This window comes from Urocitellus parryii, chromosome 11, assembly GCF_045843805.1.
Source record: "Urocitellus parryii isolate mUroPar1 chromosome 11, mUroPar1.hap1, whole genome shotgun sequence".
Classification (NCBI taxonomy): domain Eukaryota; kingdom Metazoa; phylum Chordata; class Mammalia; order Rodentia; family Sciuridae; genus Urocitellus; species Urocitellus parryii.
Window position 1 is genome coordinate 80069036 of NC_135541.1, and position 16759 is coordinate 80085794.

The following is a 16759-nucleotide window of genomic DNA, read 5'->3' on the forward strand; positions in this document are numbered from 1 at the left end:
ATAAAATCAATACAACAAATCTTCTGAAATGGAAATGAGGACAACCATCCCATTCACAATATCCTCAAAAGTTAAAATACTTGGGAATCAACCTAACAAAAGAGGTGAAAAATTTATGCAATAAAAACTACAGAACCCTAAAGAGAGAAATAGAAGAAGATCTTAGAAGATGGGAAAATATAGCCTGTTCATGGATAGGCAGAAATAACATCATCAAAATGGAGACATTACCAAAAGTTCTCTATAGGTTTAATGCAATGCCAATCAAAATCCCAATGGCATTTCTTGTAGAAATAGATAAATCAATCATGAAATTCTTCTGGAAAAATGAAAGACCCAGAATAGAAAAAGCATTTCTAAGCAGAAAGAGTGAAAAAGGCGATATAGCGATACCAGACCTCAAACTCAACTACAGAGCAATAGTAACAAAAACAGCATGGTACTGGTACCAAAACAGGTGGGTGGACCAATAGTACAGAACAGAGGACACAAAGACCAATCCACAAAATTACAACTATCTTATATTTGATAAAGGGACTAAAAGCATGCAAAAATGGAGAAAGATATCATCTTCAATAAATGGTGCTGGGAAAACTGGAAATCCATATGCAACAAAATGAATCTGAATTCCTTTATCTTGCCATGCATAAAAATTACCTCAAAATGGATCAAGGAGCTTGATATCAAAACAGAGACTCTGTGTATGATAGAAGAAAAATTTGGCTTTAATCTACATATTGTGGGGTCCGGCTCCAAATTCCTTAATAGGACACCTACAGCACAAGAGTTAAAACAAGAATCAACAAATAGACTTATTCAAACTAAAAAGTTTTTTCTCAACAAGAAAAACAATAAGAGAGGTAAATAGGGAGCCTACATCCTGGAAACAAATTTTTACTCCTCACATTTCAGATAGAGCCCTAATATCCAGAGTGTGCAAAGAACCAAAACAAAATTAACCAATAAGGAAATAAATAACACAATCAACAAATAGGTCAAGGACCTGAACAGACACTTCTCAGAGGAGGACATACAATTAATCAACAAGTACATGAAAAAATGCTCACCATCTCTAGCAGTGAGAGAAATGCAAATCAAAACCACCCTAAGATACCATCTCACTGCAGTAAGATTGGCAGCCATTATGAAGTAAAACAACAACAAGTGCTGATGAGGATGTGGGGAAAAGAGTACACTTGCACATTGCTGGTGAACTGCAAATTGGTTTAGCCAATTTAGAAAAAAGTATTCAGATTCTTTGGAACGCTGGGAATGGAACCACCATTTGACCCAGATATTGCCCTTCTCGGACTTTTCCCCAAAGACCTTAAAAGAGCGTACTATAGGGATACAGCTACATCGATGTTCATAGCAGCACAATTCACAATAGCTAGACTCTGGAACCAACCTAGATGCCCTCTGATAGACGAATTGTTAAAAAAGTGGCATTTATACACAATGGAATATTACTCAGCACTAAAAAATGACAAAATCATGGCATTTGCAGGGAAATGGATGGCATTGGAGCAGATTAAGCTAAGTGAAGCTAGCCAATCCCTAAAAAAACTAATGACAATTGTCTTCTTTGATATAAACAGGGCAACTCAGAAAACGTTCCTGGCCTGGTTTCCATCCTTATGCAATTTGGATCCCATAATTAATTGCTTAAATTTCTTTCCACACTCTTAATCCCTTGCCTTTTGACCCTTCCATCTAGCTATCAACTTCTAAACCTGAATCAATCCTACCGTCCATTTTTTCCTACACCATAACCTCACTCTGATTCATTCTCTTATTGTAAATTTATTTCCTCTCATTCTGTCACACCAACTGAAACCTTTGTTCCAGGATTCAACAAACCCGCACATTCTCAGTCTTTCCATTAACCCTCCACTTACTGCCTAACTGAAACCTGGCTACCTCAAGAGAATACCACTGGAATTATGCCCCTGCTGGTAAGAGGTTAATTCTCCACCTCCATCTCCCACAGGTCCAGAGGCAGCACCAGCACTTTGCAGCACCTTGTCACTTGCAGGTTGTCACCCTTCTACTTTCAAACTTAAGACTCAATATCTGAAGGTACAACATGTCTGGTTATGTCATGCTCTTCTACTAGTTGATACTACAGTTGAAATATCTGTTTTGCAGTCTCTCTCTCTTCACCCCAACACCTGCAATCATACTAGCTACCCTAACACTAGACAAATAACCTAACACCCTAGGCTCAGCATTCTTTGCCCTACCCAAGCCTTCATGCCATTTCAGCAACACCCACACCCTTGACCTTGCCCACTCTACACTGCTTTACTGAAGGAATCTCAGGCTTTAAGAACCCACTCTTGATTCCCTCCCTCTCCTCCAGCTTACTCCAGCATCACTGCATTACTGCTTAAATACACACCTTCTTTGACATCACTGAGGCCTTCATCTTCCAAACATTCTATACTTTCCAGATCTATCTTCCTGACCTGGTTTCCTTCCTTATGCAATATGAATCCCATAATTGATTCCTTAAATTTCTTTCAACACTCTTAATCCCTTGTCTATTGACCCTTCCATCTAGCTATCAACTTCTAAACCTGAATCAAATCTACCATCCAATTTCTCCTACACCTAACATATGAGAATTCCTGGACGAAACTGTATAAATGTGCATGCTACTGTTAGTAAAATTCATATTTTAAAATTTCAGTGGGGCCTTTTGGAGTTGCCTTTGTTCTACTTCCTATTCCATCACTAGCAGAATCTTTTCTGATATTTTATCATACCTTAGTCTACATTTCTTAATTTCTGAGAAAGCTAAGGTGGTCTGTCAAATGAGAATTCCTCTCAATTTCAGCCTAAAGCCAACCTACCACTTTGTTTAAGTCACTCTTCTGGATTTGACTCCCTAAATACAGAATGCACACAAGTCTAGACTCCTTGAAATAACCACTTCCTCTCATAATCTTTCTGTGGCAGCATAAAATACTAGTATCCTCACTGTGCCCTCAACACACCATGTTGCTCAGGCTGCTGTGTATGCTGTTCCTTCTGCCACTCCATTTCCTCCTTCAGTTAGACTTAAAAAACAAACAAACAAACAAAAATCTTTGCTAAAGAAATCTCTTCCATGTCTCCTAACTCCCCTCAATGAAAAATGGAAAAAAAGCACTTAAATACTTCTTACTTTCCTCCTCCTCCTCCTCCTCCTCCTCCTCCTCCTCCTCCTCCTCCACCTCCTCCTCCTCCTCCTCCTTCTCCTTCTTTGTATTGCTGCAATTTTTACATGGCATGGTAATTTTTCATAATGGTAATTTGAAGAACAAATTTGGTGTGAAGGGACTGGTAGGAACAAGAATTATAACAACTGAGTGAGAAGTCAAAGTAGGATCGTGAGGGAGGTTCTTCATTCATTAAACAAATAACCAACATATTATCAACATATTTAGTATGTACACCAAGGGTTGGAGAGAAACAAGTGGGTAGGCTGTAGGTTGGGACAGGTATGGCAATCAAACTGATGAGACATTAAATTGTATCTAGATATTGAAGAAAGGTTGGAATGTGAATCAACTAAAAGAAGCTTGAAGGAGAGGTAGGGAAAGGATAGGTTACCAAGGAAACAAACACATACATATTTGGCTAATATAAGCTGACTCATCCTGGCTAAAAAAAAAAAGAAATGTTTAGGAACACTGGCATTAGGAGACAAAACTGAAAGCTCAAAAACAGACTCTTGGAATTAGAACAGACCTTAAGAGTCACCTAAGTGACCCATCTTCCTAATGAAAAATGCTCTCTCTCTCTCTCTCTCTCTCTCTCTCTCTCTCTCTCTCTCTCTTTCAAGATAGGGTCTTGCTAAGTTACTGAGAGTCTGAATTGCTGAGGCTGGCCTCAAACTTGCAATCCTTCTGCCTCAGCCAAGGTGCTGGGATTACAGGTATGGTGCCTAAGTAAGAATGTTGTCCCTGACAAATGCACAAGGCCATTCAATTGGTAGTAACACTGAGGTAGCCTCTTCATTATTGTACTCTTCTAAATGTTGAAAACTATTTTTTTCTAATATTAACTGTATAGAAACATGCCTTCTTTAATGTCTCCCTACCAGTTCTGGTTCTGAATTCTGATATATCCAGCATAACTCTATGTCCTCTTTATGGGCCAGTTTTTCAAATATCTTAGTTATGTGCAGCTTTGAACAAATAATTTTTGGAGGATCAGCTTTCTCATCTCTAAAAAAGAGGTGTACAGAATCTAATTGTCTCCAGATATCTGCTGTCCCCTCCATTTATTATAATTAGATTTTTTTTCTAGGTATATGGAACACAGCAATGATTACATTTTTTATCCTTCTGGACAATTGAATGTGATATTCTGCTTATGTTCTGGTCAATGGACTCTGAGCAGAAAAGACCTCCTCATCCCCTTTCCTCATTCCCAAAGGTTGGGGCTAGAATTTGGATGTAGAGTGAGCCAACTTAATCCTTGTGGATGAGCACAATACCCTGAAAACAAGATAATAAGAGACCAGGCCCCTGACAACTTGACAAGGCAGAACTACCATGCCAGTTTGAAATTTATATGAGAGAAATAAACTTCTATTTTGTTTAAGCTACTTGTTATTTTTTAAAAATAAGTGTGTTATGACACAAGAACATATTGTCCAAATTTGTTGATCTCCTCTAATCTCTGGTCACATGAAAGTTTGCTTCATGCCCTAAGCTAGCTTCTAATACTCAAACTGTTTTTTTTTTTGAAATATTTATCTTTTAGTTGTAGATGGACACAGTATCTTTATTTTCTTTTATGTGGTGCTGAGGATCCAATCCAGGACCACACATGTGCTAGGTGAGAGCTCTATCACTGAGCCACAACCCCAGCCCTTAATACTCAAACTATAAGGAAGAAAAGAATTATTGTACAATTGAACCACGGCATGGCACATGTAACATAGGGAACATTACACTTAGAGTCATAGTGGGGAAAAAGAGCACAGGGTCTCCCTCACCACTCCACTCAGAGAGCACAAGCCCCCAGTCAGCATGAAATGGGAGACACCAATTTTAATTTCTTCAGTTACATTGTCCTTAGTTTCCTGGTAACTATTAAAATATGCACGTCTTGCTACACAAATATAATTCTAGAATTTAAAGATATGTACTATTGTGCAATATGATCATTAAAATCATAATCCAACAACTTCATTGTAAATTTATGTAACATACTAACAGAGATATGCATATGCTATATGCATTTACTGTTTTTGTTTTGTGGGTGTTTCTCATTATTTTCAAGGGTAACTGACAATCCATGATTCATGTGTGTTGCATATGTGGGGCAGGTGTACTGGGGATAAAACCCAGGGCTTCATGCTTACAAGACAAGCATTCTACTACTGAGTTACAACCCAACAATTCATGATATTTTTTCTTGACTCTATAACCTTTGACAATTACAACTCAATTATAAGGAAATAAAGGAAGTAAACAACTAAAAAATACTTCAGATGATATCATATCCTGAAAACTTCAGGTGTAGAAGTGGTTTTAGAGGTCACCTAAATCAAAAAGAATCTGTATCTTTCAGGATAGGGTCCATTATGCTTCAGTTAATATGCAACCCCCCAATTCTGATGGTTCAAAAAACATCCAAGGGTTTGTTTCTGTTTATCTAATGTCTAGTGGAGGTCACCTGAGGTTCTGCCCCATACCATATTCATTTGGTGACCAGGTTGGCCACACATGGACAGCTGTTTGTGGTAAAGAAAAAGAGACACAGCAAATTGCAACATTTCTCTTAAACCTTCTGCCCAGAAATGGCAGATATCACTTTTGCTCACATCTCATTGGTCAGAGAAAGTTATATGATCACTTCTGAGTTCCACAGGTATTTAATCTACTGCAGAGAGAAGGGAACAGAAAATTTAGAAAACTTGTAAAGATTCTAGGATGGGGTGGTAGCTCAGTGATAGAACACTTGCCTCAAATTTGTGAGGCACTGGGTTTGATCCTTGGCACCACATAAAAATAAATACATAAACAGATATTGTGTCCATTTACAACTAAAAAAGTATTTAAAAAAAAACTTCCAAAGATTCTCTCTGCAACAGTTCCCAAAACAGTCATTCAGTCAGTGCTTAGGACTCCACCATCCTCTCAAAGAAACCCATTCAATGATGAGTCAGTACAAAACATTAAGAAGTGCTCCTTTAGGTTGATTACAAACCTACTCCCCTGGAGCTCCCTCCTATTGGTCCTCATTTTGTGCTCTTGTGACAGTAAAGTCAGATCTACTTCTTTTCTTTTTCTTTTTTTAAATTTATTTTATTTCATTTATTTATATGTGGTGCTTAAGATTGAACCCAGGGCCTTACATGTGCAAGGTGAGGGCTCTACTGCTGAGCCATAACCCCAGCCCCAGATCTACTTATTTTCTAGGAGGTAGTTCCTAAACTATCTAGCACTTCAATTATCTCTCATGTAATAGGATGCACGGTCTTTTCTGAATATTTTTCTTTTTCTAAGCCCCTATTCTGATAATAAATTTCCTTAACATTAAAAAACTAAAAATGTATTACGACATATCTCCTAATCCAAGAAGAGAAGCAATGGTTTTTTTACTTCTGTTAAAGGAGTTTTGTAAGAATTGAGTAAAATTGGGAATGTAAAATATACATGCATATATATGCATATATAGTGTATATATATATATATATATATATATATATATATATATATACTAGACTATATGTGCATATTTTATTTTATATACTAAAAGCATATATATATATGTGTGTGTGTGTGTGTGTGTGTGTGTGTGTGTGTGTGTATTTTTTTTCAATTCTCAGCATTTGAAAACCTTCATATCTCCCCTACTCTCTTGTAATGAGGAACTGAATTCAGGTGTATGTTACCAGTGAGCCACATGCCAGCCCTTTTTAAAATTTTGAGTCCTCTCCAAGTTGCCCAAACTTGTTTTGAATTTGAGATTCTCCTGCCTTATATGCATGGCTTACTGATATAATAGTGAATATTAACTTACTGGCATAAAATGGTATTAGCAAATGTTTTACAAGGCATGAATACCTAGTAATGAGACTGAATTCTGCAAACTTAGAACTAGAAAGCCACAGCTTAAAAAATAGAGTATATGCATGAGTATTATGTTTCTTATCTTTTATATACGATTATCTTGAGGCAAATGTAAATGGTCCAGGTCTACTAACCCATTTATTAGTATCACATATTGGAACCAATTTCCTATAACTAACATTCAGGAAAAGTAATACTACATAGACTTATGTATCTGTTTTCTAAAACATAAAGCTGAGAAAGCATACAACCCAAAACGTAAGAACCATTAAAGTCTAGTGATTAAAAATGGACCCTGGAGCCTGCCTGACTCCTGGCTCTGCACTTACTAGCTGACTAACTTTCAACATTTCTTTGTGCTTCTGTTTCTTCAGGTATAAAATCAGAGTAATAATAACAACGATGGTAATGATAGCAATAGTAATGAGAAAATAATAGTACTTCCTCATAGGATTATTTTTGAGGAGTAAAATAAAGAATTAAAAAAATATTAGGAGCTGGCGGAGCTTAGCGCAGCCTGCGGTCGGTCTGAGCGCACTCAGGCCACTGATGCCAACTGCGACCCTTGGCTGGCTGGTGCCCTATCCCGCGGCATGCTGCCCAGAACTGGCCAGGGCGAGAGCTTTAGACCAGCCAGGCGGCAGGCTTGACACATCTGCCCGCAAAGGTGGCATTGAGATGGTGGTGGGGAGCCCGCACCCAAGCCAAGAGGATGGCCACGGTGTAAGTGTGTGGCGTGGAGGACCTGCTGTTTACCAGCACCCCCTTCATGTGGAACCTGACAGTGGACATGCTCTGGAGATGCTCTACAGAGCGGCTGCTGGCTTGTCACCAGGTGCTGCGGACGTGTGCAGGCTGCAGATGTGTACCTGATGACAGAGGACAGGCACTGCCAGGTGCACCTTCTGGATGACAGAAGGCTGGAGCTGCTGGTTCAGCCCAAACTTCTGTCAAGAGAGCTGCTGGATCTGGTGGCTTCACACTTCAACCTGAAACACCTTGCCATCAGGTTCCGCACATCGGAGACACTATTCGTTTCTGTGGGGCGTGGACCAGAGCAAGACGAACACAGAGAGCAGAGAAGCTGGCCCTAGCGCTGGGATCCAACTATGCTCAGGCAGAAGCAGGCACCAGGACAGGTCACGGAGAGATGGGACTGCTTGCTGGAACCCCAAGAGTCAGGGTGGGACTTCAGAAGCCAAGTGAATGCAGAACCTCATTCCGAGGGGGATGAGCCACGAATCAACTAGTGCTGGGCCATCCATCTTCCTGGACTCTGGAAGACCAACAAGAGACCAGGTCTCGCGGACAGGCCCTCTGCCTGCGATGTCCTTCCTAACTTGGTCACCTAGTGTGCTTGGCTCACTTGTCCCCTCTCTATGGCTGCATCTGATGGATTTCAGCTTGGCGGCAATGTCCCTCTTGACCCATAAGCTGGGTTGACTACATCCATCTCCCTGGCCCCACAGCACTGTGTGCACATCACATTTCACTGAGGTGGTGGCTGCAAGAAGGCTCTGGATATGAACTCGGAGGTCTGACAGACCCCAGTTTGAGTCACAGCTCCAACACTGCCTAGCTGTGTGGCATGGAGAAGTTGACCTGACATCTCTGTGCCCCAGCTTTCTCATGTAGGGTACCGCAGTCCGGCTGCAGCAAAATAACCGGAGAGTGACAAACAACTTGTGTAGATTGATACAGCAGGAGTGGAAGCCGTTTATTGTAGGACAGGAGCGGTATTTATACATTCCACACAGTTATCTAATTAGCATAAACTAGATACATCAGTCAACCAATAAGGAATCTCCACACTTAATGGCTCCCTGGCCTTACTTCACAAACCACTCCCTCTGGCATTTTGCCAGGCGCCATCCTGACTTGTTTACAGACTCTAATAGTACGGTCCATCATTTCTTTTTTACCGCATCTGCTTTTGCTGACTATGAAAAGAAGTGACCCCTGTGGAGCACTTGGCTGCCCCAGCACGTAGATGCCCTCTGTTAACTGGGTTCTTTGGTCACCAACAGCCACTGCTTGTGACTAACATAAACACAACTTAAAAAAAAAACTAAACTGATTATGTCTTGGAAGAGATGAAAAGATGAGATCAGCAGAAACAAGTGGCCAATTCCATTGGGGTGCTGCTGGCCAAACAAACAGACTCTGCCCTCTCTGACTCTTGGTCATTCTGTTAGTATCCCACTGTGAGGGAGTCTGATCTGGCTTGGTGGCAGCACAGCTAGGAGGTGTGCTGAGCAGGTGTGTGCTCTTCTGCCCTACTCCCTCACCGGGGCAGCCTCAAGCCACACGCACCAAGTGAGTCCTGAGGCCTCTGCACCTGTGACCTGCAGGCCAGAGCAACATGACTGAGTCAACCTCACAGTCCCAGAGTAAGGGACTTAAAAAGAAACATTGGAGACAGAGAAAATATCCACTAGAAAATCCATGGACCTTGTAGTATTGGTCTGACCCTTCTCTGTTAGAGATCCATGAAGTTCCTGCTGAAGGACAGCATGTGCCATGGTGTCTCCTCACTGTCTGCACATCTACTGTCCTTTGTGACCTTTGGTCTTCAGGGAAACTGCATCTGTCTTCTCTATGAGGTCAGTGTGACATAGCTGGACACATTTTTGATCCTAACAGAGCATAAGTTAGTTGACCCCTTTGCAAGTAGAGCGGATCATTTGCATTAGGCATTTTCTCTAATTCTTTGTTCTTTAATTATAAAATGGGAACTAAATCAGGTGGAGGATTCCTGTTCCATGCCTATCTCATAGAAGGCTCCAGAGAAAAGTCTGCTGTTACCTTTGCAGTATCAATGTAGTCATTACTATAGATTCCTAACATCCTTCCCAATGTCTGGTGCCTAATAGGTATTCAGAAGGTGTTTAGTGAATGAGCAATTTGTACTTTTATACATACACATGATCATATACATATAATTTAATTGAAAAAAAAGTAAATATATATATAAATATATATATATATATATATATATATATAAATATATATATATATATATATATATATATATATATATATATATATATATATATATTAGGAAAGTGCTCAAATAAGTGTTATCTACTAGTAGATTATAGCTATTATAATAATGTGAATTGATGATTCCATTTCCAGTGAGGATATAAAGAGTTCTTCTTATATCTTTATTTATATTAATACATAATTGACACACAAAAGTTGTGCACTCAATTTTATGTTTATTTCCTAATGTGTTATTACAAGGTATACAATGATTTTTTGATATATGTGTACATTGTGAAATGGTTCAACTAAATTAATAATTTCACCAATTCACTTGCTTTTTGTTGTCAGAACATTTATCATCCACTCTCAGCAATTTCTAAATGTACATTAACTCAATAATTATGATATAGAATATATCTCTGGGACTTATTCATTCTAACGGAAATTAGAAATTCCCCATACCTTCCACCCCTATGCTCTGGAGACCACCATTCTATTCTCTGCTTCCACGATTTGGCCTTTTTCATGATATGCATGTGAACTGTCTACGCCTGGCTTATATCATTTGGCATAATGTCCTCCAGTTTCATCCACTTTGTCACAAATGACAGGATTTATTTCTTTTTAAAGATTGAATTTTATTCCATTGGATACACTACATTTTAAATATTCATTCATCTGTTACAGACAGGATGTTTCAGTGTCTTGGCTATTGTGAATAATGTTGCAATGAACATGGGAGTGCAGTCTTCTCTTCAGCATACTGATTTAATAGCCTTTGGCTATATACCCAGAAGGGCAATTGCTGGAACCAGGGTATAAACAATTATCTGCCATATGGTCAAACAGCATTTTCTAATATTGGTTATTTTTAATATTTAATACTTATTAGTGTTTTTTCCATCAGCAAAACTCAGTTTAATGCAAAAGGGTAAACTGGAAGTATATGTCAAAGGTTTTAAAAGCATGCATGTATTACTAGATATTTCCATTTCTAAGTGTTAATCCTAAATAATCATGCACCATATTGGGCAATATGGATGCTTATGGTGGTTTATTTATAAAAATATTAATTACAAAGGAAAAAAATGGCTGGGGACGTGGACCCGAGGTAGAGGTCCAATACCCAGAATCTCAAAACAACAAGAATCTGACTGCTACAATAAACGTTGGTACAATAAATCATGGAAATTAATAAAATAGAATGATATGCATCTATTTAAAACATTTTCATTTTTATTAGCACATTATAATTATATGTAATAGTGGAGTTCATTCTGATACAATCATACATGACTAGAATGCAATTTGCTTCATTTCAGTCCCAGATACTTCCTCTTTCCCTCCCCTCTTCCCTGTCTCTATTCCCTTCCTCAACTCTACTGATCTTCCTCCTATGTATTTATTGTTTTTGAAATTGGTGCTTTATAGGTACACATGAAGGTGGAATTCATCATGGTCCAATCATATATGTTCAGATCATAAATTTGGTCAATTTATTCTGCATCCTCCCCTTTACAGTCCCTCCTCTTTCCCTTCAATCCTCCTCTTCTACTACTTTGGTCTCCCTTCTATTTGCATGGGCCCCCTTCCTTTTCCCCTTATTTTGCTCTAGCTTCAGCATATGAGAGAAAACATTTGCCCTTGACTTTCTGAGTCTTGTTTACTTCACAAATGCCATGATTTCATCCCTCTTTATGGCTGACTAGAATTCCATTATATATATTACATTTTCTTTATCTTTTCATCTGTTAATGTGCACCTAGACTGGATCCATTACTCCGCTATTGTGCACTGCACTGGTATAAACATTGGAATGCATGGATCTCTATAGTATGCTAATTTTAAAGCACTTTAACATTTAATACTTAATGATATAGAAGTAAAAAAATGTATTAAGTACATTATGATCTCTTTTAAAAGAATTTGATGATTGTGGAGAGGTTGGGTGTATACATCTATATATGTATGTATATGTGGGGATAGATAGAGTTTCCTAAGTCATACACCAAAATATCAGTAATAGTGTTTATTTCTGGATTGTTCATTTATGGGCAACTTTTGTTGTTTTCTTTTTGCTTTTCTAAGTTTTCCAAATGAGTCTATATTACTTTTGAAGTATGGAAAAATTAGTAAAAAAGAAATAAACAATGCAGTGAATTAAAACCTTGAAAACAGGGAGGGGGCACAGTGGGTAGGAATGATGGTGGAATGAGTTAGACATGATTACCCTAAGTACATGTACATAGACACGAACAGTGTGAAATACTTTGTGTACAATCAATGACTTAAAAAATTGTGCTCTATATGTGTCATATGAAATAAACTGCATTCTGCCATCATGTATACCAAATTAGAATAAATAATTTAGTTAAAATAATAGACAAATATTTGTTATACAAGTTAAACAAATAAAATCTTGAAAACATAAAGACAGTCTTTGACAAAAAATAGAGAAATCTTTTTAGCTTGTTTACAAAGTAAAAGATCTAATAAACAGAAGTGCTCAATTGCTTCCTGGACATTCCCTGAATTCACATTAGTTTTTGCCAAAAACTCATGTGAAATCTGAAAAATTACTTTACCTATTAGCACCCACCCACTCACACAGGTGAAAAAATAGGAAAAAATTGGCCTAAAATATGTAGAAAAAATTTCTTTCTTTATTTAAAAAGAACAAAATTAAATGTATCCTGACAGTCTTAATAAAACTTCAAAAGTGATTTAAATGTTTACAAAAGAAGAACTCTAAAAAGATTCAAAAAATATAATATTTTGTCTAAGAGATATTTGAAAATATTTTATTATGCAAGAATTTGGCTTCAGCTGAAGAGACCAATATAATTGTACAAGGTATTTTCCAAATATTATAATAATTATGGTTATGTAAAATTTAACCATTTGCCCTGACCATTTTAATAACAATTGTAGTTGGATATGGTGGCTCTCCCCTGTAATCCCAATGACTGGGGGTGTGGGGGGGTTATGGCAGGAGGATCCCAAGTCCAAAGACAGACTCAGCATTTAGTGAGGCTCTAAGCAACTTAAAAAGACCCTGTCTTAAAATAAAACATAAAAATGGCTGGGGATGATGCTCAGTGGTTAATCACCCCTGGGTTTAATTCCCAGTACCAAAATTATAATAACAACATCATTCATTACAAATAAATACCTTTTAGTCTTATTTCTTTTTAACCTCTTCACTGAGCAAACATTCCCTGGAGAAACTGCATCCTTCTAAAATTAATTTTCACTAACAATCACTAAAAGGCCAAAACAGTATAAGGAAGACCTAAATGAGAAATAAGCAGGTTTGTATGGCTCCCATAGACTAGAATTTAAGAAACACAAATATCACAATAAATGTGACTTCAACTGCTTATCGGACTCACTGTCACCTCCAAATGTATCATGTTATCATTTTATCAACTTAAGTCTTCATATCTTCTACAACTATATACAATATTCCCCTTAAACAAAACAAAGGATTCTCTGGACTTCCTTATTTCTTTCCTGGCATCAAGGGATCTATCACAGTATTTTCATTTATCAGTCACTCATATGAGAAACTTGAGTTCAGGATCTCATTAGCTCCTGCCTGCATTATTTAAATAGGCTCCTAATTTGTCTCCTCATCTCATCTATTATCACTTGAATTCAAAAGCATCAGCCTCCCAGGAAGCTTGAATATCACTTTAATCATACTACAAATCAGTTCAAGAATCCTAGCTTGAATTTTGTCCTATGAGCAGTGAAAAGCAAACTATAATGGCATTCAAAGGCTTTTTCTAATCTTCTGCTTTTGCTCCATATAAACTCTGTGGAATCAGGATGATCTAGAACCAATTCTATGAGTGTCTTGCTCAAGCTGTCCTCCCACCTCACTTTCTTGTCAATGCAAATTCATTCTCCCAGCATGCTCAACTGAAATGCAAATACAATTTTCAGTAACCAGTACAGCTGTAAATGAACTCTTTTCCTTTATAATTTCACACTCACATATTGTCTGACCCATGAACAGGGCAGCAAGTCATAGTGTCTCCTACTGACAAATAAGTATAATTATTTTTTTTTATCTTGAGGTAATTTTTTGTGGACCCTTTATTTGTTGTACTTCTCACAGTTTCTAATGGCTAGAAACTGGTAAATGCACAATTAATATTTGGTGAAAACTGAAGTAGCTGCAAGTTTAGGTTTTATACAAAGCCAAGTGTGTGGTGTGTGTGTATGTGTGTGTAAGAGACAGAGAATTTTCTATATATCTCCAAGACTTTTCTCTAACAAACAAATATTATTTTACACTAGTTCATGTAGGGGGGTTTTCAAGACCATCCCTAGGTTTGGTGATTCCTCAGGAGAACTCACAGGACTCAGCATATAGTTGTATTATGGCTATGATTTATTACAGCAACAGGATACAAAGCAGACTCAGGCACAATTTCTTTAGCATCAAATTGTCACATGTGTTGTCTACTTGGAAAACTCATTAGAGACTCAGTGCTGAAGGTTTTTATTAGGTTGGTTACTTTAGCACCCTTTGCTTAATGGACCCAAATGCATGACTCTCAGAAGGTGTTTATCAAAAATCACACTTTCTGCAGTCTAGGCACATTGAGCACCTTGTATCATTTAGATGAAGTTTTATATCAGGTATACAACTATTTGCCACTCAGGTTCCCAGACACTAGCCAAGAACAACCTGGTAAACCTTTCTAAAGACAGCAGTCTTGAGTGTACTTTATTATATCTTTTACATATTATTGATTTCACATTTTTTATGGGAGAAATGTTACAGTGTTTAATGTTTCTGATTTAAAAGAGTCAGACAAATGGATTTTTAGAAATTAAAACCTAGCATTTAATTATAGTTGTATTTCTATACTGGCATCCACTGGGTAAGACTTATGCAATTTTGAAATAATTTACTTACCACTGGTATTTCAGGATTTCTTTTTTCCCTTGTAAAATGAGGAATGTTTCTTAAATCAACATTTTTGTACTTGTCAGGAAAAAGGAATTAACTATAACATCTAAAGCAAGCAGACCTTTTTGAAAAAAGTTCGTCATCTACTCTTTAAGTGCCAACAAGATGCCAAAGCACTGTTGGGTATCTTAGGCACATCAGCTTACTAAATCCTCAAAATTGCCTCAAGTGTTAGTGACAGATTCAATTTTACAGATTTCTAACTTTGAGAGCCTAAGTAACCACATCCAGGTCTACCATGGTGGAACTGGAATTACACTTAAACCTATCTCATTTCAAACTCTTGTTCTTAGCTTTATGCTAACTCTCTCTACCTAACTTCAAAGGCACAAAATTCTTTTGAATCATTTCCCTCAAACTCTGTTTCTTTGTTTGTTTGTTTGGCTGTATCAAGCACTATTCTTTTTTTCCATGAAAACAAATTTGTAATCAAAGGAACTGAGGAGGAGGGGTGGGGCTGTAACTCAGTGGCAGAGCACTTACCTAGCCTGTGTGAGGCACTGAGTTCAATCCTTAGCACTGCGTAAAATAAACAAAGGCATTCTGTCCATCTACAACTACAAAAATAAACAAAAAAGAAAGAAAGAAAGAATTGATGATGAAGAGGGGGGATAAATCAAGAATCAGAGTTTTCCCATTCTCTGCTCAGCCTAAAAGATAAAAAAGGAAAAAAAAAAAAACAAGCAATATGCTTAACTGTGTTTACCTTGATTAAAGCCAGATTTTAATTGGAAAAGAAAGGATGAAGCTTATCACAGGACAGTTTTTCATTTCCAAGTCTTGCAGAGGACAAATCAAATGATACCCACTGCACAAAAAAATTCATTAGGAAACTGCCTATTTAGAAACTCTTCAGCACAGAACACACTTTCTCTTTTTATCTGGCATCACCCTGTTTGATGTTACACCTGTATCAGAATCTCGGCATTACACATATCATCTGTGGGGATTTTAAATCATTTATTCACAAAATGTGGATCCCTAGGCTTGCTGTGAGAATTAAATAGGATAGTATATTTTGTGAAGATCGTGAGTTCAAAGCCAGCCTCAGCAATGATGAGGTGCTAAGCAACTCAGCCAGACCCTGCTATAAATATAAAATACAAAATAGTGCTGGGGATGTGGCTCAGTTGTCCACTACTCCTGAGTTTAAGCCCTGGTAGCAAAAAAAAAAATCATATTCAAAAGGCCTAGTGGACATGTTTGCTTGCAATGATTAAATAACTGACTTTAGAAGGTAGCCAGCAAGTGTCCTGACCACCAGGTATCACCATTGGGCCAGGAGTACTCACCTAACTGCTCCAGGTAGTGGGGTAGAACCTAGGAGCAAAACAAGACTACCACTTTCACCTACAGTACATTCAAAATTGATATACGCTTTTCTGCACCTTGGGAGCTGGTATTATACACACACACACACACACACACATATATTATTTGCACCATTCATTATTCTCTTGCAGATGTGCTAAAAATTATGTACTATAATTAAAAAATAGCTGAATATCTCAGATTTGTTACCAAAGTTTAATTTTTAAAATTATCCTCAGTGGACTATTTATTAATTCTTTACATATCCTTTGGTTTAGCCAACCAGATATTATTGGGCTCCCATAGACTTCAATATTGCCACAGTGGACAATTTTCTGGCTCCAATTCCACAATCCATTGACATTATTTCCATTACAATTTTAAAGGGATGATAGATAAAAAA